This window comes from Macaca fascicularis, chromosome 15, assembly GCF_037993035.2.
Source record: "Macaca fascicularis isolate 582-1 chromosome 15, T2T-MFA8v1.1".
NCBI classification, from domain to species: Eukaryota; Metazoa; Chordata; class Mammalia; order Primates; family Cercopithecidae; genus Macaca; species Macaca fascicularis.
The window spans coordinates 90,645,539-90,668,918 of record NC_088389.1 but is presented as its reverse complement, the minus strand read 5'-3'; the positions used below and the strand labels follow the sequence as shown (position 1 = coordinate 90,668,918).

The 23,380-nt window shown below is 37.5% G+C and overlaps 1 protein-coding gene across 50 annotated transcripts in view; it reads right to left on the bottom strand.

Annotated features, from left to right (window-relative positions):
- PTPRD (protein tyrosine phosphatase receptor type D) overlaps positions 1-23,380 on the bottom strand; it is a 545,821-nt gene that overhangs the window by 35,443 nt on the left and 486,998 nt on the right. The gene's annotated exons all lie outside the window — the stretch shown is intronic.

Sequence of the window (23,380 nt, the reverse complement as noted above, 5' to 3'; positions counted from 1 at the left end):
AAAGGAACTTCACATTTCATCAACAGAGAAGAGGCAGAGACTAAGCACAAAGTTCCCAAACTGCCTGATAAGGATCCTTGTATAGAATACTGAAAGGTCAGGGATGAGCTACCAGGTTATATCCCATTGGGCCTTTTATTTTTCCATGCTGAGTGAAAAGGTAATTTCCGTGTCGAAAAAGAAAAAAAATCCACATGGGCCTCATCTGATTTTTTTTTTTTCCAAGTACGTAGACTCAAACTAAAATCTTCCAAAGACTTCTGCATGATCTTGGCTTTGTCCCGACATTATCTGCTGAACACACTCCCTATTATTCTTAAAATGTGATTCTCATGATAAATTAGACGGCTAATATGTTCGCGTAAAGAACACCTGAATATGCCGCAGCAGGTCTCATTTTACAGATGGATAGAACAGGCCATTAGGCATGGATAGAGCAGACTCAGCTGGCTCTGATAATTGGTAGTTGACTTGAATCTGAATAGAGGTCAATCAAATGATGCTACAGAAGTTTAGAGAACTATATCATTCACACAGAGATTTTCCTTTTAAACCATATCAGCTCACCCCGTATTCTAAATTCTGTTTAGAATGATACAAAATTGCCCACTTTTTGAAAGAGGAGACAACCATTTACCAGGCCTGCCAAGTAAAGCTGCATGGGTTGTATACTGCTCAACCCAAAGGAAGTTACAATCACATGGACTACATCAATGTGTGCAAACTGCTCAGTCCACACAGCAGGCTTGTCGTTAGCAATGTAAATGCTATTACTCCTGATTCAGGTTAAGCAAGATTCAAAGAGACAAGCCACTGGAAGGTACTTGGAGGGAAGGTACTTGGAGGGCATTTGAACTTCAGTAACTTTGATTATTTTGTAAGGCATACCATTTTCCCACATGGACAAGATTTTAGTATGTACACAAATGCAAGGAGTTTTTTGGTTTTTCTTTTTTTAAAATGCTACTATTGCCCAGGCGCAGTGGCTCATGACTGTAATCCCAGCACTTTGGGAGCACGAGGCGCACAGATCACGAGGTCAGAAGATCGAGACCATCCTGGCCAACAAGGTGAAACCCCGTCTCTACTAAAACTACAAAAATTAGCTGGGCGTGGTGGTGCACGCCCACAGTCCCAGCTACTAGGGAAACTGAGACAGAAGAATTGCTTGAACCCAGAAGGTGGAGGCTGCAGTGAGCCGAGATCACACCACTGCACTCCAACCTGGTGACAGAGCAAGACTCCGTCTCAAAAAAAAAAAAAAAGGCTATTATTTAAACGGAAATAGTCCAATAGTTTGGAAGGCTCTAAATCTCTGGTTCTTTGTTTCATTTGGTCCTTTTGTTTGACTTCTGCAGGCTTTTATAAGGCAGTGAAAATCTCACTCTCAATACAATCAATTTACCTACTGCCTTAAAAAGGGGCCTGCTTTGATTGTTTGCAACACCCTACCAACCTCCAGCAGGCATTTGTGTTGGTTTTGCAGAGGCCTGTTGCTATGGCATCTGATCTGGCTTCTTAAACTTGAGGGTTTCTTAATTATGAATCAGTATGCCTATTTATTTATGAATGAATAAATGAATGAATGAGATGGAGTCTCACTCTGCCGCCTGGGAGGCTGGAGTGCGGTGGTGTCATCTCAGCTCATCATAAACTCTGCTTCCCAGGTTCAAGTGATTCTCCTGCCTCAGCCTCCTGACTAGCTGGGATTACTGGCACATGTCACCACACCCGGCTAATTTTCTTTATTTTTAGTAGAGATGGGGTTTCACTATGTTGGCCAGGCTGGTCTTGAACTTCTGACTTCAGATGATCTGCCCGCCTTAGCCTCCGAAAGAGGTGGGATTACAGGAATGAGCCACTGCACCCAGCCAGTACTGCCCATTGCCTCTTCTAACCCTTTTGCCTACTCACATCCATATTTTCTTTTTTTTTTTTTTGAGACGGAGTCCCACTCTGTCGCCAGGCTGGAGTGCAGTGGTGCAATCTTGGCCCCCTACAACCTCCACCTCTTGAGTTCAAGCGATCATAGTTTTTAAATATGTCTTTTATTTATTAAATAACAAATTGAAAATTTTAGTACCTTATTTATATTTATCCAAAACGTAGAAGTTTAGGATCATTCCTAAGTACTCCTTATTCTTTCTTTCGCTTTTTCATAACCTTTCTATTGTAATTATAAGGTGCTAGAATTCATAGTTTATCAATGCAAAATGTAAAATGGGATTCACTTCCACAAAGTCAAACACATGAATTCATAGCAAAATAAACAGAAAAACTTTATGTAATACATTCATCCAATGAAATAACTATATACCATGACTGGTAATGGTCATCCTACAAGATGGATGAAAATTTCATGAAATAACACTAATACGAAAAAATTAAATAATAGTAATGTTTCTAATTTTCAATTATAAATGGCTATCCACATAAGTGAATTCTATTCTAATCTGCTTCAAGACTTAAAATAATTTTCTTTTTCTTTTCTGTACTAATTACTGAACCTTAGTTTCTAACAAATTTTGGAGCATCTGGGCCTTCAAACTCCTTGAATAAAGGTACTGTTAAAATACTAAGGTTGTCTTGTTTCTTGGTTGGTTTGACTCAAGTAGTTGCATGTGTTTACAGGCTTATGAATTTGATGAAGATCATGTGGCTGTCACTAGGTAGCTAAGACTTGGGCCCATGTCTCCCCTTCCACCAGACTCTCACTCCCACCAATGGGAGTTTTACTATGAACAGATGACAGGTTTCCTTGGAGCTCCCCAGATGGACTCAAGGTCCATGATTCTGTCAATTTAGACTGTAAGAATATTGGTTCAAGAGAGAAATGCTGTTCTCTCTTGATTGTCTTTTATTCATGAAACATTAGCTCTCCCACTCTACTCCACTACTGAAAAATAAATGAATTAAATGGTTTTTAAAGCACTGCCAAAATAGATCTTTTGTGTACCTGGTGATATAGTTTGGATATGTGTACCCTCCAAATCTCATGTTGAGATATGATCCTCAATGTTGGAAGTGGGGCCTGGTGGGAAGTGTTTGGAGCATGGAAGTGGATCCTTCATGAATGGCTTGGTGCCCTCCCTGTGGTAATGAGGGATATTGAGTTTACATGAGACCTGATTGTTTAAAAGAGTGTGGCACCTCTCCTGTCTCTCTCTTGCTCCCTCTTTTGCCATCTGATACACTGGCTGCCCCTTTCCCTTCCACCAAACTTCCCAGGGCCCTCAACAGAAGCAAATGTCAGCATCATGCTTGCTGTACAGCCTGCCAGAACAGGTTGTAGGCCAAATAAACCTCTTTTCTTCAGACTAACATACCTGGTTATGTACCAGCTAGTTACATTTATGTCAGCTCTATCTCTTTTAGAATACTTTGGTCTATGGTTTACTTTTAGTTAGTGTGGCGTGCATACATAATGATGAATAAATAAGAACTAGTATTAAGTGTATTTAGAAAAACCTACTGGTCATGTTTAAGGATGCCAGTAGAGAGGACAGGGTTTGCCTCTCATGTAGAATAATACTAGAAGATGGAAAACAGTAAAGAGACTGTGACACCAAAGAGCTGAAGGTTAATATCCAATAATTCAACTCAATAGATGCAAAATGAGAGATGCCTCTTCTAAGTATCAATCACCTTGCAATGTACCCCAGGCATATATGCATTCTATGCTCAAGTAGTCTGCACATGCTGCTAGGGACTGTGAGAGCACAGAGACCTGGGCTCTGTCTCAGAGGTTCTTATTCAGTAAGTCTGGGGTGGGACCAAAGATTGTGCATTTCCAACAAGTTCTAAAGTGATGCTGATATGGCTGGTCCCTGGGCCACACTTTGGGTAATGAGGATACAGGTACATTCCTAACATTTTTAAATGTAAATAAGACAAAAAGATGCATGGAATACACTCATGATAATGTACATATGTGTGTGTTTACATACATATACATAAAATTAAAAAAACTGTAATCTCTCATTCATACGGATTTTTTGTCCTTAGCAATGTAAAGTTCAATGGAAAGGAGAGACTGCAAAGGGCTGCTTTGAAAAAGGTAAAGTTTGCTCTTCCTGTTTTTTTTTTTTTTTTTTTTTTAGACGAAATACTTACTATCTCCAGATACCTGAAAATATATGGAATTATCTTGTAATAAAACTCAGATGCCTGAAGCCCAACTTGTGAGTTTTCTCTGCAAGAAACAACCCCAAATGCGAACAAATCAGATACCATGTAATAAGACCTAAAAGTATTTTTCCAAAGACAGAAATAAAAATATCCAAGTAATAGAAGCCTGATTGGAAAGACACAAAACAAAGATAACAGAATTATTTTTAAGCCTCATTTTATGACCAAGGGGCACAGCAAAATAGTTTGAAATAGGAAGTTTTCATGCTGATTACATGAAATCAAAATACACGCTCTTCAAAGGCAGCCAACATTATTTTTTTAAATGCAGTCTAGTTCATGCAATAAGTTTCAGTGTTCTTTCAGTCTGGGAATATTTCAAAATACATTGCAGGTACAGCTGGGAAAACTCAGTGATACCCCTGTCCAGATCTCAGCTATTAGGTTATAAAAATATTTTCACATTTCCTGCAGATGTCTAGAATCCTTTCTTTGGTAGTAATTTTAATTCAGACCTCATTATTGACAGCTGTTTGTTCTGATAGAACTTAATTGCTCTTCTACCAGACTCAGCTGCACGCAGGCTGATTTCCTTTCCCTTATAGAGTATATTACATATAAACACAGGCGGGGAAAAAATAACCAATTAACTAAATACGTGTGCATAAAGTGATTCATTGAGAGCTCTGATCATGTAATGTATCCAACTGCAACATAGGTCAAAGGAAATTACAGCACTTATAGTTTATAATATTAAATATAATTATATAGAAATACTAAAAAGCACTAAAATATATAGATGATGAGTGGCAGCATCTGAAAATCTACTCTTTTATTAAAGAAACTTATAAAATTACTATATTTGAGTAACTGGAAGGGTATTTTAATCTGCTGATGGATTAACTCATGGATATCTATTTTACATAAGCTATACGCTACAAAGAACCTAAGATGCTGTCCATAACTGACGGTCCTGAGGAATCCAGCATGCTGTGGGATCATACTGCAATTCCAACAATTCTTCTTTGAAGGGCAGAGTTTCTGGGGACACACCAACTCTTTTCCTCATAATCCAGTCACTGCTGTGGATGAGCTGCGTTTCCTAACTTTACCAGAAAATGAATACAAACTCTTTGAAGTTAAAGCTATTCCCTCTGTTTGAAGACAATGCCTCATTTTAGCAGCTCACCAAGAGATGCAGGAACAGCTTGACAATGTTCATTCTATCAAATGCCTTGGCAGCCTCACTCATGGAGGCTAGGCCAATTTGGAGACCCCAAGCTGCCTTCCTTACTGGACTGGAACCCCTGAAGAGGGATAAACCGAGGGCTGAATTCGTCAAAGAACATATAAGCAGCAAATATACTGCATTTGAGACAAGCAATAGTTCCTTTTATTGGCTCTCTCTCTGTTTTGGAAATGGAGAGAATGTGGTGAGCAGGGATGAACAAACTGCTCCTTAGTAAGGAACCCATTCAAGGAAAATGAAATTTTTTCTTAATACTAGGGACGCTATATGGTGCATCCCTTTTCAGGGCCACTAAATGCTTCTCTTTGCAGACTTAATCTACCTCATATAGGGAGGAAGATATTGGGAATAGAATGCTTATTACCCTGATAATTATCAGGGATGCAGCATACATTTCCATTAATACTAGGCATAATGCTAATTAGAAGACAAGCCCCAGACTCAACATTTACAAACCCTGACAAAATGAATGTAAGTATCCTACAGGGTTTGGTACCCACAAAATCTGGTCAACAGCCTACCCCGAGTCCCTCCCTCTTTCCCCTAAGTAACAAAGGAAACCATTACTTCTTGGTCTTTGAGAGTAATTCTAACTCCCGTATTTTTTAGTCTATACATACAGATCATTATACCCTTCAGATTCTTGCATGGTATGACTCCTGGCATCGTTTTGGATTGTGACACTTCTACTCTAATGTTCACTTTATTTAGTGTCTGTTTCATGAGTGGCATAGTTCTAAGGGAGGAGGATGCAATGTGACCTCAAAGACGCCATCTCTAACCACATATCTCTAATGGTTGAAAGTTATAGCCTGCGGAAGAAATTCAGTTTTGGCTCATGGAATTAAAGACTTGCTACACTTTAAAATTCTCCCCACCATTTTTTTTCTTGAAGGTTCACTTCTTACTGATTAAAATAGTTTAAACATAAAGTCCTGACTGAGTTGATGAAACTGATTATTTTCTTTTCAAGTAAGCATGACAGAGCAAATGGTCTTTGATGTGATGTACATATTTTATGAAAGAACCAGGCTGGCAAACAAAAATTTTATGGAATTTAGAGATATAAACTCTGGTTCTTCCACCTGCAGCTTGTGTCTTAAATACATCATTTATTTATTCTTCCTGAGCCTCTGTTTCCTCACCTGTAAAATGTAAACCCATTTCCTAAGTTTTCTATGATACTGTCAGCAAAATACATTTTAAATAATAGCTTCTTGATCAGTGTTAATTTCAGTACTTTCTTTTTTTCTATGAATTGAGGGCCTAGAATTGGATATTTTAATTCAGTTAGCCTAATCGTAGAGTAGATATGCAACCTTTCTATTCTGGCATAGTTTATAGACTTGCATAGTTTATTACACTTCTACTAATAAATTTTATGAAACCAATATTTAACTTTATTTTCTGGTTTAAATCCTCTCAGGAAAAAAGAATGTAATATACAATTGAATCAGATTTTGGATTCAGCAGGGTCTTAAGAGATCTGGTGGTTCTCAAAGTGTGGCCCCATGACCAGCAGCAGCAGCAGCAGCAGCAGCAGCAGCAGCAGCAGCAGCATGTGGGGATTTGTTAGAAATGCAATTTTTCAGGCCCCACCCCAATCTAGAGAATCAGAAAATCAAGGGGTGGGGCCAAGCAATTTGATTTTTATTATTATTTTTGAGACTGAGTCTCACTCTGTCACCCAGGCTGGAGTGCAGTGGTACAATCTCAGCTCACTGCAATTCACACCTCCCAGGTTCAAGCAATTCTCCTGCTTCAGGCTCCCGAGTAGCTGGGATTACAGACATGCACCACCAGGCCCAGCTCAATTTTATAGTTTTAGTAGAGACGGGGTTTCACTGTGTTGCCCAGGCTGGTCTGGAATTCCTGGTCTCAAGTAATCCACCTGCCTCAGTGCCCCAAAGTGCCAGGATTACAGGCGTGAGCCACCCCGCCCAGCCAGCTATTTGAATTTAGAAAGCCCCTAGGTGATTCTGGTGCTTGCTAAAGTTTAAGAGCTACCCATCAAGCCATTCTCTTGCATTTTACAGGTGGAGAGATTCAGGAACAAAGACTAAAATAAAATCTCTGCATTTCAGTTGCATTGCTTTGTTTGTGTCAAAGTTCTGTTTTCCTCCCCTTATCTCAAGTACCACTTACTGTTTGTTCCATCATTTGTTCCTTTCCATAGGCATGTGGCTATCAATATGCATGTTCTTATCTGACTTCCATTTAACCAATTTAACTCAAGCTTTCCTGTTCCTCCAAAAATCTCCTCCCATTGCTCACTGCACTAGGTTAGCTGAGTGTTAGGAGGCTACTCTATAGGATGTCTGTGGTTCTAGGATGTTTGTGGTGTCATCATGTTTATTCCAAAAATAATCAGTCATTTTATTTAAGTAATGTAATTCTTACTGTAAATGTAAAATAAAATTTAAGAATTACATTACTTAAAATGACCAGATATAGTTACAAATAGTTACAAAATAAATGAGTTGTTTCTGTAGAAACCAAGTTAACTACTTTGGAAAGATTGAAGTAAAACTAATTTGTCCCATTACAGCCAAGAAAGTATCATTGAATTAGGTAAGGGTGACACAACTGCAGGTAAATGGAAAAATATTTATAAACATCTAGATGGATTCTAAACTTCAGTTGGTTAACTTTAGAAACAAAATACTGTTTGCTGTTGATATTAAAAACACTAAATCTCCTAATCATTGGTCATACTCAAATACGAGTCCTTAGTCCCAAATTTTAAAAACTAGTGAATCTAATATACAGTTATGCATTTGAGGTTAACGTCAACTGTATACATACATTTTAGGGTTCTCTGCTTCACTTGAGGTTTTATCTAAATGATCAAGTCTGAACTGAACATACAGATCAAGGTTTCTTCTGAAAGGTCTTGATTGCTTTAGATCTCTTCATATATGATGATTAAGCTTTTTGAAGGAGATACATACTGTATAACCCAGAGTTTTGCACAGTGCAGTTGTAATAAATATTTACTGGTTATATTTATATATACATTTTATTGAATGTTGCTAATTCATTAGCCAATTACACTTAATAGTTCATCACCCTGTTTTATTACTGTGAGCGAAATTATCCAGGCTATGAAACATTTCTTTTATGATAGCACTTCCTGGAGTCTTTAGAGAAATTCCAAGGGGGGGAAAAAGAGTTCTATAAATTTCCTCTTGAAGGCTCACAATGCATAAGGTTGAGAAAGCCTGCTGTAAAGAAACTAATTTAACTTATTTTTGCCCATACTTACTAGACTACAGAAATTCACCACCCCCACATCAATTAATAATCCATGATTCAATGTGCACATATATTGATGAGGTATCCCAAATTTTCGGAGTGATTTTCATTCTTATGTTCAAACCTTTTTTTTTTTTCTGTTTCTGTAGATTTGCTTATACTTCTTATAACCCAGAATAGGTGTGAATTATGTATGCCAATTATGAATGGGTCAGAATCAATGGTCAACAGATGGATTTGTAAAACTTAGATTTGTAAAACTGCTATTTTTTTTTATTTTCTTCTTTCTTCTCAATGAAGTAGAACATTTTAAATCTAGCTCTGCTTTCACAGATTAAAAGAAAAGTTTTAGCAGGGGAACGTGAAACTTAAGATGTCAAATAACAGGCAGTGGTGGAGCCTTTGAGGAACTGAGCCTAATTAAAAGTGCTGAATAAAAATTGTAGAAGACTGCAAGCCAAATGTTGCTAAGGACAATTTGGGGTACAAGCTCTCCAAAGAGGATGAGGAAGGTGGTTTCAATACTCTGTAATCATTTTGAAACTTCATGCTGTAAGACTTCAGATGCAGAAAAGGAGTCTAAGTATCAGATTGTAACAGCATAGGACACCCAGTCTAGGAGCACTCAACCTAGAGCCGAGAAAGCAGTAATAACTGCCTTTTACACTGCCTCTGTCCATGGAAATTGAATATTTACCTGAGATAAGGCTGCCCAGGCTATTAAAATCTCAAATGTTGAATGGCAGTTATGTAATGAGTTTCTTTGAAAAATAGAAAATGAATTGCCATTTAACAAACACTGCCTGGAATGTTGCTAATTGAAGTTATGTGATGCGTGCTTGGGGGTTCATTATATCTCTTCTCCACTTTAGGGTATGTTTGAAAATGACCAAACTAAAAAAAAAAAAAAAAAAAAAAATCTGAAAAAACAGCCTCCTTTGTTTCTCCTTAAGGTAAAGCACTTTCTAAATGTAAAGTACCCCACAGGGCAGAAATAACAAAGAGGATGGTGTTCAGACCCACTCACCTTCTTCCAAAAACTAGAATTGGACTATTGGTTTTTTAGGCCATAGCCAAACTGTGATATGATGACGCTTTAGCAGAAAATTCTGTGACTTGATAAGATTGCCCATGTAGAAATGCAGGCAAAGAATTCAGCAAGAGATACGAAGACCACCTTAGGAATTTGTACCTTTGTACATTATGAAGGCCACAAAGATTCACTCTAAAAATGAGTTACATGTAGAATTATTATCTCAGATTTTTAAAATGTGTTTATTCCTAAGCCTTTAGAAAATATAAACACAACAACAAAGGCATACATACCTATCTCTTGTAACTGGACTACATTCACAGAGCTCCTTACTAAATTCTGGAAGAGGTTTTGCTAAGCTTGTAGCTTTACTATTGTACCCTACAAACCAATAAGTTTGAGCTTAATTGAACCAAGATAGCAAATGGATTTCAGACTATAGTACTTCAGAGAAAATAGTCTGAAATCGGGTCAATCATTTTCAGACACACAAAAGAGGGATGAAATATTAACCATACATTGTAGAGGATTTCTGTGGTTTGTAACATGATTGGTTATGGTTTTTCAAATATAAGTAGTGAGCATGAGTCCAGACTGAGAAAGCCTCTGCCCAGTTGATTAGAATTGGAGTTGGTTCAGGTTGACAAAGTGAGAGTTTAGGATATGAAGAATGTCTGACCACCTATAAACCAAAATTTGGACTGAGGTTGTTTCTTCAAAGAAACCGATTTCTAGAAAACCATCATAATCGTGATCATCATCAAAGTAAACAAGCATTTAATCTGTCAGATTTTATCCAGTTTTCCTCTGAGAAGATGTCACTGGCAAATGACCAGACTGTTCTCTACCCTTCTACAGAAATACAACTTAAGTGAGTGACTTGCACAAGACCATACAGTTTTATCCAATATCTCTTATTTTTCTACATTTCTACAATTATCATTTTTTTATCTTGAAAGCCAAGTATGTAGTGAATGCCATGGAATTCAGAGTTGTTTTTCTTAGGACACACTTAAAATGAAGATTTAAAGATCCAGAAGCTTGATTTATCAGTTTACATTTTAAAATTGCCTACTATAGATGCGATTGCTTATATAGGAAGTACTTGATTTTTACTAGGGTTTTAGAGCATGTATAAAACACAGTTTATATTTGGAGACCATTCGTGGTCTCTGTTTGTCCATACAAAAATCCAACAACCCTAGCTCTTGATAAAATTTGGAGGCTTACCATTGTGACCAATTAAGGTTGCATCTTACATACGTTTATCTTCTATATTCATTTACGTACTCACTCTGAGCTTGGAGGACAGTCTAATTAAGAAAACCAAGCATCATCAAATAATCTGTACTTAGGCAACACACAGGTCAAATCTCAATACAAGCTCTGCTTCAGTGACAAGGAGGAGCCTTACCTCAGTGAAGGGAAAAATCAGATAGAAAAAGGCACTCCAATTCACAACTCTTATATACACATCTAGGGGTAGTTATGGATCCAAGAGGAAAAAGCAAATCAATCAGGTGAAAATGGCAACAACAACAAAAAAGATCAGGTGGCTGTTTTGAAAAAAATTAAAAGGTCCCTTTTCCTCCTCTCTTACCTATTTTATATATTGACCAAAAAACCCTTAGTTTGGGCCATACTTGGGGGTTTTGCTCTTCTCATTCAGTCCTGTGAAGGACATTCACGTTGCACTTAACTGGGTGATGAGAATAGAGCAGTGAGAAAGAGATTAATAAGACTTTGCAGGCTCATCAATGTCATATTGGGGCTCAAATGTTGGTAAGATAACTTGGGAAGTCCAGCTACTTAGGAGAGTTTGAAGACAGCCCCCACCCCCAGCTATGTTTTGTGTCCAAAAAGAACCTTTTGCTCGCTGAGTTCATCATCATTTACGTTGTCTTCAGCACAGAGACTGCTTGCATATGCAGGCTTTTATTTCAAAAAGGATTCTCTTCTGATTTTGGTGTCACTTCATACATTTCTCTAACAAGAAATTCTCTCTGCAGCTGTACTTACGTTAGAGACACAAATGTACCTTATTAATGCTAGTTATCAAGGCAAAGGGTTTGAAAATACTTGCTAAACATTTGTTTATTTATATAAAATATTTCAGAGTTTTACACAGCTAAACATAGGCATATAACAAACACTTTGAGTGTGTGAAAGAAATATAAATGATTCCAGCAGATGGTATGGTCAGAAGCAAAGGGTTTGCAAGGGCAAGAAATAGCACCAATCCAAATTGAGAAATCTGAATGGCTATAATTGTAACACATCTACAGTGGAATCAAGAAGGTCATTTATATTACGTTAAGAAATACAGAAGCAGAGTCTTATATAAGCATGTTACACAAAATGGAGATTTGGCACATGGGTTATCATTGGACAACGTACCACACACAGTTTTCATTTCGGTTCCAGCAGAAAAAAAATGTTGACAAATTTCTTTCTCTCTTTGCTTCCTACTTTATTCAATAGAATAGGTAACAATAGCATCTGCTGCAGTTGGCTGGAGCCTGAGATGAGGAAATTGTAGATGATGGGCCTCCCAGGCATATCGACACTAAAAAGCTCATGCTACAGCCACAGCACAGTCAGGCTAGCACTCCAACGGGAGCGGCAGGTACACAAGGCAGCCACTGTGAACCAGAGCAGGGCCCGCCAAGACAGCATGTAAAGTAATTTTTACTGGCCTTGAAGTGGTTTCCACCATCTTGGCTCCAGGAACTGCCACAAGGCAGGACAGGTTTATCTCTGACATATTCTCCATCTCCCTTTGGCATCACTGTATGATTATCTGCTGCTGTAGCCTCACTGACCAAATGGGTACCCAGTGCATTCAGGGTGCTCCCTGGCTACCCATCAGCCTTTGTTTCCATTAGTCATGGGCTTGAAGATCTGGGATGCTTAATTGGGTCTAATGTGTCAAAATTACCTACTCCAATCATCTTGGTGCCAAACACAACACTTCCTCTCATTATATAGGTGCTTTCTGGTTATTTTCCTAATGCATCTAGAAAATGTTAAGGGACCCTTTAATCAAATTAATTTGAACAAAATTTTAAGGACCATACCACAGTGGAAAACATACTAGACTAGCAGTCTGAAGACCTGAGTCCAGCAGAAGTCTATGGGAAAGCTGTCAACCTCATTGGCCTAATTTTGTTTTCTCAACACTGAAATTAAAAAAAAAAAAAAAAAGGGAAGGCTGCAGAGGGGGAAGTGGTCTGAGAGGCTGGAAATATCCCTTCCACGTCTATGATTCATTGTGAATGAATCATAGTCTTGTTTCGGAGTTCAAAAAGAGGCCCACTAACCCCAGTAAATCTTGAATTACAGAAAGATGTAAAGGAAATATTTTTGAGTTAGGATGTAAGGAGAGTTAAGAGCACAAGTTTCTGCTACCCACAAGCTGATATTTTACCAGAAGTAATCAGGTAGCAGTTATGAAATACATTTTGAGAATGGACTTTTTTCCTACTTTCTTACCTATTTCATATACTATTCATAAACCCTGTATTTTGGGGTCATCTTAGGGGTCTTGGCTCCTCTCATCCAGCCTGGGGAGGGAAATTCACATTGTATTTAGCCAGGCTGATGAGCATGAAGAGCAGAGTTCCACTAATCCAGTAAATAAGGTTCAGCAATGTCACACTCAGAGGTAGAATAAATGAGGTCATAAATGAGTTGTTGTTTTCCCATCAAAAGGTGGAGTATGCTTCCCCATTCCTTGAATCTGGAATGGACCTTGACTTGTTTCAAACCAAGGAATGTAGTAAAAGCAACTGTCTCAAAAGGCCTTGTAGCTTCCCTTGTGATGTCCTCAGAACCCTGAGTCCACTGGACGAGGATGAAAAGCCTTGGGGAGAAAGAGAGACCCCATTTGGCTTTCCCAGCCCTTCAAGCTGACTGAGAAAAAGCGCTCAGGAGAGATTGGCAGAAGATCCACGTCCTGCCCCAAGTCAACCCACAGATTTGTGAGAAATAACAGATTACTGTGGTTTTAAGCCACTGTGTTTTGGGCTGGTATTTGTAGAGAGCAATGCTAACTGATAGACACACCCTCTGCTCTGCCAACTCCTATGGCACATAGGTGTACCGGAAACAGAAATCCAGTTAGAGTATTTTAAAACATGATTCAATGCTCAACACCAAAAACAATGAACACACATTCCATAAGCAAGTACTTCATAAACAACTTATCTTTGGTAAATTTCTATGATTTAAAAATGAAGTGTGCTGTCCCAGAAATCTGTACCCTCAAAAATCAAAGGGCAAATAATTTCAGGAACCTGCAAGCTTGGGCAGGCGGTCTGACATTATGACTCACTTTCCTTCCATTCATCTCATCTGTTATCTTTGGCCTCCATTAAACAATGAAAAAGGGACAGTCACTAAGTCATATGCCACTTGAGGGCACTCCTGGGGCTTATTGTTTGGAACTGCCAAAATGCTGGACGTCATACCAAGTGTGAATACGAAGCAATGTGACTGATATCGTAGCACAAAAGACTAGCATTTATCAACTCCAAAGAGCATGGCCCTTAAAAGTAGCCACTTTGAGAGGACGAAGATTTATTGCAATGCTGCCATGGTGCAAAAAATATTTTTGGAACTCCTTTTTGGCAGTAGAGTTAAACGCCTACGGCCTGTTCTTTTGAATCCAGTAATGGTGGCACATCTTTGTCCTTGAAGGTGGATTTATTTATTTATTTTTCTAGTGCCAAGAGATACCTGGAGCCAAGCGTATGGTTTGTATGGTTGCTGACCAAGGTAAGAAACACTATTAGATTTCTTTTCTTTCCAAGTAATGAGCCTAGTTCTCTGTATGCTTTAAAAGTTTATAATTAAAATAAGTCTCACAAAGAAGTTCTTCAAATATGTAAAATAAGAGTGGCACTCAAATTAGCTTTTTGTTTTTGTTGTTGTTAAAGCTAAAACTTTGAGGTGGGTTATTGTTTGGACACAATAATTCTGCCAACGTTAAAAATCAGTTTTATTACCATAAGCAGTGGTTTTCACCTAGAGGTGATTTTATACTCAAGGGAACATCTGGCTATGCCTAGAACTTTTTTTATTGTAACAATGTGGGGAAGGGAGGTGAGGGTGGGGCGAGTTACTGGCATCTGGTGAGCAAAGCCCAGGATACTGATAAACATCCTACAATGTATAGGACGGCTCTCATAGCAAAAACTCTATGATCTAAAATGTCCAAACTGCTGAGGTTGAGAAACCCTGCTTATAGAAACAATTGGTTCTAATAAGAGAAGCATTTATTTTAGTGCAATGAAATAATTATAACAGTACTTAACACATTTTTCCGTGTTACATATTCCAGTTGCCACCCATCTTCTATGTTAATGTATACATGCACATGTTTTCTACTCTTCTGAATGGACAATTACATAGAACTCAAACTCACAGTTCAGAAAATATCATAGTATTCTTTGTTGATATTACTAGAGTCAATTGAAATAACTATGTGAGGTAAAACAATTTTTAAAAGTCAGTAACTGTAAAAATTTGTTGACTTATTTCTATATAACAGGCTAATTAATCACTTTACATAGCTCTTATTCAATCTTTAAAACCAATACTATGAAAGAAATACCACTATATCCCCACGTTACTGATCAGGAAATTGAGTCTTAGAACGACTGTTTAATGTGCTCAAGGTCACAGATGGAGTAAACAGTACAGCTAAGATTTGAACTCTGTTTGTTAGAACAATTTCAATTGCAGAGTTTTCACTACCATGCATTGCTGGCCCCTAAGAGCAGCTCTGTGTGCTAGGAGCCATCTCATTTGTAGGTTAGGGACAGTTCTACTCTCATTTGTAAGATATAAATTGAGCAAAATGGAAAATGGCAGTATAATATACACATAGATCAGAAAGGGGGTTCTCCTGACTCAGCTTACTAGTAAAGTACGTGTTCTTCAGCAAATCACTTAACTTCTCAGAGTCTCAGTTTCCTTAGCTGGAGAGTGAGGAAAGTAATAACGCACATCTGCTACTCTTACCATAAACATCAAATAAAATAAGCGATGAGGAGATGCTCTGTAAACAGTCACTTACAACACAAAAGTAAGTTGGTTGCTATACTTAGGCACGCAATGGGAACAGGATTGGTGATAGGTTCTCAGTTGCCCTTGAAGGAACCTTCATCATATAGACCTGATATATGATTTTGAAGTTAGATAGTATGGTATTACTTTTGGCCTCACCTCTCCTCCACTGCCTTTATATCTATCATGCTTCTTTTCAAATAAATTCTCCATTTCATCAGGCAGCCAGAGTGCTCTTCCTAGCACCTCAGATTCTCCATTTTCAGTTTTACACTTTATACCTACTGGGGACACTATGCAATTCCTTTTAATGCTTTTTTTGTGTGTGCCATTACTTTTAAACTATTTTAGCGGAAGGAAGGTATTTTTCTCTTATAGGACTGTGCCATCAATAGACTGAAAACCCAGCCTCCTGTTTTGTATCACTATGTTGTCTCATAAACCAAGCATTTGCTTCTTATACAGAATTACTGATATATAAAAACAGAATCTGGCATAATGGGTTCCACATGGCATAATTATTTTTCCTCACCTTAAAATGTTTCCGTAAATAAGGACATAATTTGTACACTCCACCCATTCTTATTGAGAGATGTTGGCATTTTTAACAATCCCACCTTTCATCTACAGAAGGCTAGCATCTCTTATTACCTAATTTACACATAAAAATACACCCCAGGTTTAAGGAAAATATGGGTCTATAGTTCACATTTGTCAGCATCTCAAAACTATCACATGCTTTGGAAATACTTGTGGTCTTTGATCTGAAGAGACATTTGAATGGAACATTAGAAGAAATAAAAATGGAATTTAGAATGAATGGTTAAAAATGCATTAAACAATTTTCCACAGCACTCTTAGCTTCTTTGGATCACGAGGTCTTTTGTTTTTATGCTCTTATGAAATGCTTTCCAAAATCTTTTGACTTTGAAAAGGCCATTTTCATCACTATTGGGTTGGGCTTAGGGGTACATGGTTATGTTATGAATATGGCCTACATAGTTTCCTGGTTGTGCTTCCATATGCAAAGTCAGAAAGCATTATGAAGATTGGAACTTAGGAGTTTTTACACCCCCAAACTGGCATCTGATTTTTTACTGGGCCACATTAGTGGCCTGTTGGTGCTTCTAGGACATTATTGATCTATATCTGGTATGCAGTTCCTATTCCTTCCAGTTCTGAAGCGCGGTTTGATTCTATGACTGTGATAGATTTAAGTGACACTCAGGAAGCTTATTTTATTTTCCTTGAGATTGTTTCATTTAGAAGATCAACTCAGGAGTTGTGATCTATCCCCTTTTCAATTTTTTTTTCATAAATAAATGTTTCTCTTATGAAGGAAAAGTCTTCCCTTTGTCTTAAAAAGAGTTAATGTGACACAAGATTTAGTATCATGGGTCAGGGTTTTATAACTGATTCACTGAAATTATAGCTTTTTCCCAATGTATTCATTCTTAACAAATGCAAATACTTACAGCAAATCAGTTGTCATGTCCCTTTGGTACTAGAATATAGACTTTATAGAATATGTGGTTTAGAATATAAGCCACAAATTATTCTATAAAACAACATAAGGAACAAGGCTCAAAAGGTGAACAAAATGGCCTTAGTTTCTAAGGGGAAGACTAAGATGATATAGGAAAATGTAACGCATGACCTCTAAGGAAATCTCAGTTTAATAAATAGAAAGTTCTGCTCCCAAATCACATTTTACAAATAAGATAAAAACAATACTATATGTCTCTATTCACGCACTCATATATATATATATGCACTGCACGATTATATATATAGTGTGTGTATATATATATACACACACACACATATATATGTGCTGTGAAGAGATAATGGCAAATATCTGACAACATGTGCAGTAAAGAGCTAAGTGAAGGGGACTAGGTGGTCTCTGCAATACGAAGAGTAAGAACTGGATATAATGATGGGTAAACAGACCATGGACTTTGAAATCAGGACGAAATGTATATGCTGTATGATCTTGAACAAATCACTTACTACCTCCCTGTGCTTAATGCTCTTTGCAAGCAAAATATATTATTTTCTGGATAAAATGAATGCTCAGTAATATTTGGAAAACAGTAATGGCGCCATGATTGGTAGCTATTGTGATTATTTATGTTCAAGTGATTAAGGAATGGAAGAGACTCACATGCTAGCAATTGCCTTTGATTTAGAAGGAGTGAAAGAAAGGCCAGAATAGAGCAATGTGGTATGGAATCAGAAAGGAAGGAGTGGCTCATTCTGACCAGGTCACCAGGGAAGGCTTGATGGAGAAAGGCCCCCAAAGGGACAGCAGAAAGGGGAGCTAAAATCCATCATGGGACCTAAAGTCTGGAGAATCTGCCTGATTTATAGGGCCATGCAACGTGGGGAACATTGCCACCACTAGTAGTGTGAGCTCAGGCAAGTAAGCTGGTCTTACTCAGCCTCTGCTGTTTTTTCTTCTGTGAAATGGGAAACTAACATTACTCCTTGTAAATACCATGGGAAGGGAAAAGCAGTAACACATATAAAGCACTTACAACAGGGCCTCTTCAGCTGACAAGAGATACCTGGAGCCAAGCGTATGGTTTGTATGCTTGGTGACCAAGGTTGAATAAGGGCGCAACTATCCTGAACTATTAGTATGGCTACAAAATGGGGAGCTATGTCTATATTTAATCATGGAATAGATGGTATGTGGGAAAGAACATGAAATAGTTATAAGTAAGGCAAAGGCAATTTAAAAATTAAGCTCTCATAGAGAAATATCCCAATATATCCCAATATAAAGGGAAAAAAATACAGTCTCTTAGGTGAAAAAACAAACCAAAAAAATCAGTCCAGCCTTGAAACTCTTACTATATTTGTAAAAATTATTAAAATGCCAAATGGAATTCAACAAACTTGGACAAGCAATTACTGAGTGCTTACTAAGGTGTAAGAGCTGGGGTAAAAATGTACATAAGCCATTACTCATGCCTTCTAAGATCTCAAGGCACATATGATCTGCACACATTTAGCTAAACATGCAAAGTGTGAACCTATTCTATGAGAATTTAGAGAATATTTAATTCTTCCTGTGGGAAGAGAATTGGGGAATAAGTTTAAAATATTTCTCCAGAGTTACAACTCAAATGTCTACAAGATGAAGCAATCTCATAAATGTGTATAAAATAATAGGGAGTGGAAAGGGTTTGGAAAACTGGATAGTGCATTCCAGCTTAAAGAAATTCATGCTCAAATTTTTTAAAAATTATCATATATATCAACAAAACCATCCGAAGCCAGTTTGCAACCTCTGCAATACAAATAGGAAGTGCTATTTAAGTTGGATTATGCGTCAAGGTTGAACATCATCAAGTAGAGAAGGGGAATTGTTGAAATTCTAGACCAGATAAATATCTTTTGCTGAGGGCCAGAGATGAAGATACTTGAAATGTGTAGCTATCAGAAGATGGCCCAAGGAGTCAACAATGAGGTGCGAAGGGTGAGATCAGCCTAGATTACAAAGGGTCATGAATGCAATGATAAGCAGTTCAGACCTCATCTTGAAGGCATTAAGGACCACAATATTAAGTTCCTTTAACAGCATCATTTTAAGAGTTGAAAGGTTTCTCAGGTCTTTATACAAACAGATGTATTATTATAAATGATTCTCTCTAACACGTAGCATCAACGTGTTCTTTCTTGCTCAGAAGTCTTATGGGATTACCATAGTAGAAACATGTAAAATTTTTTTTTTTTTTTTTTTTTTTTTTTTTGAGACGGAGTCTCGCTCTGTCGCCCAGGCTGGAGTGCAGTGGCCGGGTCTCAGCTCCCTGCAAGCTCCGCCTCCCGAGTTCACGCCATTCTCCTGCCTCAGCCTCCGGAGTAGCTGGGACTACAGGCGCCCGCCACCTCGCCCGGCTAGTTTTTTTTTTGTATTTTTAGTAGAGACGGGGTTTCACCATGTTAGCCAGGATGGTCTCGATCTCCTGACCTTGTGATCCGCCCGTCTCGACCTCCCAAAGTGCTGGGATTACAGGCTTGAGCCACCGCACCCGGCCAGAAACATGTACATTTGAAAAAAATCCATTCATTTAATGATTTGGATATTTATAAACATTTGTGATTTAATAAAATGGATGGCTCAGGTTACACAGATGACATCCAAGTTCCTGTTGAATTTTTCTTCTCAGAGTTCTAAATATACATACAGCTTTTAAAAGGTACTCAGTAATGAATAATTATTAATAATTTAAAATTACTGCATACTTCTATATGCTATGCACTATCTCAAGTGCTTTATATCTATCTATTTTATGTCATTTTACTTGATTTTTATAAAATTCTCATTGCTATTTACAGTGCTATCCCATGTTACAGGTGAAGAAACAGAGATTAAATAATCTGTCCAAAGGCACACAGCCAGTAAGTAAACAAGCTGACATTTTACTTGGGCAGTCTAGCTCTCCAGAGTGCGTACCCTCAATGTTGGGATTCTATGCTCTGTATGAACTGATGGATAACTAGAGTTGGCCTTTCCTTGCTTGCTGTTGAACCAGACCTTCTTTCTTTTAGGAATCTGGTAGACTCTGTCCTCCCTGACCTTCCAAGGTCTTGTCTGCGCATGTTGCCCTAGGCTATCCCTAAAATTCTTTCTTGTTGTTGACTGTTAGAATTTCTATTACTTAATGGCTCATTTTTGTCCTACTCCAATTACGTCCCAGAACCATTGGAGGACCATGATATCCTTTTTCTGTACTGCACCGCCAGCCCCACCTTTTTTGGGCTACTACCTGACCTCTTTAAAACCTCCTCCATTCTCACCATAGGCTATATTGGGCAGAAGGCTTGGATCTACTTTGTCACTACTTCTTTAATATAGGAAAAAAAAAAGTTTAGTACATGATAAAAGAAATCACAACACAAAATACAGCATTTACCTTCCAGACTATTTTTTGCAATTATCTGTAACATGATCATGGTTAACCGTGATCAGTATCCCTTTGTAACATGGTTATTGTGGCTTTTTGTATAGTTTCTTTCTGCTTAGAAATGGTTTCTAAACTAGAATTTCTGGGATGCTACATGAATAACTGTCATTTAAGAATGACTTTAATCTGCTGCTTTGTCACAAAACATTATACTGTCAAGTTTTAACTTGGCTGTATTCAACTCAAAAATTCATGATAATATGGATGTTGACAATGTAGACATGACCCTCCTAAATAAAGAGGCCAAAACCTCTTACCAGACATGTAAAATTACCTATGGGTAATTATGTCACAGAGCTCGGTTTATGCAGTTCCTTTCCCTCATTGTTTTGGAGTTGCTAACAAATTTCTTCCACCAATATACCTACTCTTCTGTTGTTTGTTTCAATAAGCAGCTTCTCCAGAGCCTCAGGCACAGCACTTCCAAATGTCAGCAGCTATTAGCTCAGTACATTCATCTTTGTTTCCTTATTTCTCCTGAGTAGCCTGTCTCTCTCTGAGGTGAGTCCAGGTGGCTTAACGTAACACGGATGTGGGGGGGGTTGTGTGTGTGTGTGTGTGTGTGTGTGTGTATTTTCTCAAAATAAGGCATTACAGCTATTTATCTTATCTCTCATACTTGCTATTTGCTTGCAAACATTTTTGTGTCCGTCACGGTGCCCAGCATGAACTCTATACCTTGCTTATAATCTACAGAGGGTGAAATGTATTTTAAAAATTATGTATGTATGTATATATGTATGTATGTATGTATGTATGTATGTATGTATGTATGTATGTATCTATCTATCTATCTATCTATCTATCTATCTATCTAGCTCAGTTTTCTAGTGCCTCCACTTTAATTCTAGTGCCTCCACTTTAATTTACGGAAATGGGAGGAAAATTTGGAGAAAGGACAGATTCTGTATTTTGAAATGCAATGTGAAAAAAATCATCATGCTGTTTTTCAGTGAAAACTTCCAAATTATGTGTCTATAATTTTTGTTCCTATTAAACATATAATTACATATGTGTGTGCAGGCATGTGTGTGTGTGCAGCACGTATGTGTGTGTGTGTGTGTGTGTGTGTGTGTACCGTATTTTTGCCATTAGGCATACAAGGGCAACATTTCTTCTGCTAGCTCAAATTTTCCGTTTCTCTATTCTTTGGCCACACTCTATCTGAAAACACTTCATGTGTTTCATTTGTGATTTTTATAATCAAGTTCAGCTTTTACCAAACAGAGGCACCATATAATCAGGTACATTGGCTCTCCGAGGCCTGCAAAGAACTGTGTGTAACAGAGTGTACAGACTGATCAAACTAGCACCTGAATTAAAACCAAAAGGCAGGAGAACCAGAAATCCACTTTCATGATGTAAAAGCACTTGCTCAAATTAAAAACAATTTTTAATGTTTTACAATCATGCAGAAAACTGCAGCTGGAGTGGCCAGTCCTCAAAGGACCCTGTCTCAGATATAGGGAAACAAGAATCTAGATAAGACTTGAGGCCGATTATGCTATCATCTTCTTAGTTATCAGTACTTGAAGCAACCTGTGTAGCCTCTCACTTCTCTTGACCCAACATAATTCTCTTAACCCAACGTACTGTTGTTATGAACATCAAAGAAAACAAAGCATAGGGGAGTGCTTTGAAATGAGTAAAATACTCTACATAAATACAAGGTAATGTTATTACTGGTTTTATCTAGGAAAACATTTGCTGGAAAAGAGAAACTTTATCCTGTTTGGAATTTGCCAGCCCATTGTTTAACAATGAGCATTGTAGCATGGTTTGACTACGTGAATTTCATTGCTTTTATTCTGATCAATGCATTGACCCCATTTCTAAAAAACTAGCCCCTTTTCTAAGGTCTACTGTATTATATTATAGTATAATATGGGGTATGAAAGAGAGCTATGGAATTAAGTCATGATAGAACTGATTTACAATAGATGTTTTCTTGTGTTTTTACTGTACTCCCACACTTCTATTTTACTTACCTGTGGAAGAAGCAATATTTCTTCATCTTCGAATTTCTCATGTTATAAAGAACTATCATGAAATTATATATGTACTATACATTTATATAGTAATAAATAGACTCTGACCAGATCGCTTGAGTAGTCTGTTAGTAATGACACTTAAGAGGAACTCAAGCAACTGGAAGAAATCAGTTTAATATTTAAAAATCTATAAACATTTATATATATTGCAATCTCAGTGGTGGTATAGCTATTAGACTTAAGCAAAAAATACAAACTATACGTTTCAAGAGAAAAATACAAGCTTATTATCTTTGAGTACATAAAATAACTCCTTCCAAATTACAGATCTTATATTCTATTAAATACACCTTTAAAAAATCAAATTAGTGATGTTATGAGACTTGATATTACTAATGTACAGAAGGCATCTTTAAGCAATAAGATATTCTCCCTAAAGCTTGTATGATATTATTTTGTTTAGTAATTTTTTCCCTATAAATAGTAAAAAGGTTGTATCAGTTCAGCACACAAGAACTTGTCAAACAATATAAATTTGTTTTTAAGAATAGTTCCCCACATATTATTTTTTGTTTTACATATTTACAGCCATGTGCCCACTTAACTTTGTGTTTATTTATTTCTCTTCACTGGGGAAAGACAATAGCAATGGACCACAGCTACATCTATGTCAAATCCA